Genomic DNA, 3,366 nt, shown 5'->3' with positions numbered 1-3,366 from the left:
TGGTGCCTACGAGGATGCTTCCCTTCCCTGTCTGTCTCCTCTGGTGCCCTCAGGATGCTTCCCTCCCTGTCTGTCTCCTCTGGTGCCCTGCAGGATGCTTCCCTTCCCTGTCTGTCTCCTCTGGTGCCCTACAGATGCTTCCCTTCCCTGTCTCCTCTGGTGCCCTGCAGATGCTTCCCTTCCTGTCTGTCTCCTCTGGTGCCCTACAGGATGCTTCCCTCCCTGTCTGTCTCCTCTGGTCCCTCAGGAATGCTTCCCTTCCCTGTCTGTCTCCTTCTGGTGCCCTGCAGGATCTTCCCTTCCCTGTCTGTCTCCTCTGGTGCCCTACAGGATGCTTCCCTTCCCTGTCTGTCTCCTCTGGTGCCCTACAGGATGTTTCCCTTCCCTGTCTGTCTCCTCTGGTGCGCCTGCAGGATGCTTAACCTTCCTGTCTGTCTCCTCTGGGTGGGCCTCCTCTGGTGCCCTACAGGATGCTTCCCTTCCCTGTCTGTCTCCTCTGGTGCCCTGCAGGATGCTTCCCTTCCCTGTCTGTCTCCTCTGGTGCCATGCAGGATGCTTCCCTGTCTGTCTCCTCTGGTGCCCTACAGGATGCTTCTCTTCCCTGTCTGTCTCCTCTGGTGCCCTACAGGATCCGTCCCTTCCCTGCCTTTCCCAAACTGTTGCCACAAAGTTGGAAGCACAGAATTGTCTAGAATGTCATTGTACGCTGTAGCATTAAGATTTACCTTCACTTGAACCAAGGGGCCTAGCCCAAACGAAGTAAAAACAGCCCCAGACCATTATTCCTCCTCCACCAAACTTTACAGTTGGCACTATGCATCGGGGCTGGTAGCGTTCTCCTGGCATCCGCCAAACGCAGATTTCGTCCATCACTTTAGAGAACGCATTTCCACTGCTCCAGAGTCCAATGGGGGCGAGCTTTACACCACTCCACCCAATGCTTAGCATTGCGCATTGTGATCTTAGGTTTGTGTGTGGCTGCTCGGCCATGGAAACCCATTTCAGTAATCTCCTGACGAACAGTTCTTGTGCCGATGTTGTTTCCAGAGGCAGTTTGGAACTCAGTAGAGAGTGTTTTGCTACCAAGGACAGAGGATTMTTACGCGCTACGRGCTTCAGGACTCAGCAGTTCCGTRCTGMGAGCTTGTGTGGCCTACCACTTCACGMCTGAGCCGTTGTTGCTCCTAGARATTTCCACTTCACAATAACAGCACTTKCAMTTGACCYGGGCAGCTCTACCAGGGCAGAAATTGAACGAACTAACGTTGAAAGTCACTGAGGTTTTCAGTACAGGCCATTCTACTGCTAATGTTTGTCTATAGAGATTGCAGAGCTGTGTGCTCGATTTTGTACACCTGTCAGCAACGGGTGTGGCTGAAATAGCTGAATCCACACATTTCTTCCACTTTCGGCCAAGTCGTGTATATGCACATTCCTCTCCGTTTCAGCACCAATTGGTAGTTTAAAAAACCTCTTACCTTGTAGATTATTTATGGTTAGGATAGTATTTATGAATCATGAAAACAGGTTTGGTGAGCCTTTATGCACAAAGAAAAAATATGTGTGTGATGTAATTCGTAGGAAAATACACAATTGTTCTTTGCGACTTCATTCATAAGAGAATACATTTTTGGAACAAACTTTTGGCAGTTATTAGACCAATGCATGATAGGAAATGGAGTTCTACACAGGCTTTTTTTGTGTCCCACATTTATTTATATAAAAAACAAACGTGTTAACAACCCAATATTGTTAATTAACCAGGTTTTCACAGAAATAATTATAATAGTAGCCTTACGCTGTTTAATTTATTCACTCCAATACTGTTTTCTATGATTGTTTTCACTTAAATGTTTGTAGTTTGAATGTTGCAGTAATTATTACATGGTTAAAGAGTCTCTGCTTGATTTAGCTTTTGGTATATTTGGTATTTTTATACATATTCTGTATTTCCACTGAAGAAAGCAATAATTAATCAACACAATAATTAATCAACACATATATACTAAAATGTAACTAGGCAAGTCAGTTCTGAACAAATTTTTATTTACAATGACGGCCTACACCAGCCAAACACAGACAATGCTGGGCCAATTGTGCACCGCCCTACGGCACTCCCAATCACAGCCGGATGTGATACAGCCTAGATTTGAACCAGGGACCTTTTGCACTGAGATGCAGTGTCTTAGACCGCTGCGCCACTCGGGAGCCCTGGTTTTATATAACACTTTAAACAGGTAGTTTGTAAATGTGTAGAATGTATTTGTTTTGGGTCCACACTGGTAAGTGAACTTATMTAAATGAGACAGTCACAGTGGATGTTGTTCTGAGTAACTGGTCGGGTCATAACACTTCCCCATTCAGCTTCAGGCAACTGATGAAAGGCTTGTTCACACCTGTAAGGCTTGTTCACACCTTGTTCACACCTGTCGTGACGACTTCTATCCATCACGCCCATTGCTGCTTATCCATTGTTCACTAGATATGTACATCAACGTAATTACATCCAACACAATGTTGAAAAACAGAACGCTTCCCACCACTAGGTCACATAACTAGACCTGAGCTGGACGTGATCCCAACGCTGCCACCAGTGTASCGGAAGACAGTGAAAGCTGCAACACGGACTCTAACCAGGACTCATACGTGGCAAAGTGAGCTCTAACGGCCGGTGCCGTGAAAGTCTTGTAYGCCTCTGGGCAGAGGCAGTAGTCCAACAATGCTGGCATATGCCTTGTTACAACAGCCTAATTATATAACATGTTTGACAGGACCGTAATAAATCATCAGGAACGGCCTTGGAAGTCCCGTAAGTGTAAGCCAACATAAATCATTATTTTACATTAACCTGTTTAACTTCATTGATATGCTTAGTTGATCATAGTCTAGACTTATTATTGATATGGCTTAATTGATCATAGTCCAGACTTGTTATTGATATGGCTTAATTGATCATAGTCCAGACTTATTATTGATATGGCTTAATTGATCATAGTCCAGACTTGTTATTGATATGGCTTAGTTGATCATAGTCCAGCTTGTTATTGATATGGCTTAATTGATCATAGTCCAGACTTTGTTATTGATATGGCTTAATTGATCATAGTCAGACTTGTTATTGATATGGCTTAATTGATCATAGTCCAGACTTGTTATTGATATGGCTTAATTGATCATAGTCCAGACTTGTTTATTGATATGGCTTAATTGATCATAGTCTAGACTTGTTATTGATATGGCTTAATTGATCATAGTTTAGACTTGTTATTGATATGGTTTAATTGATCATAGTCCAGACTTGTTATAGTTGCAAATACCATACAGATGCACCAGGGGAATTTAAACCAAACAGATTTTTTTTGACAG

This window comes from Salvelinus sp. IW2-2015, unplaced genomic scaffold, assembly GCF_002910315.2.
Source record: "Salvelinus sp. IW2-2015 unplaced genomic scaffold, ASM291031v2 Un_scaffold4734, whole genome shotgun sequence".
NCBI lineage: Eukaryota > Metazoa > Chordata > Actinopteri > Salmoniformes > Salmonidae > Salvelinus > Salvelinus sp. IW2-2015.
The sequence above is the reverse complement of the archived record's forward strand: the minus strand, read 5'-3'. Positions refer to the sequence as shown.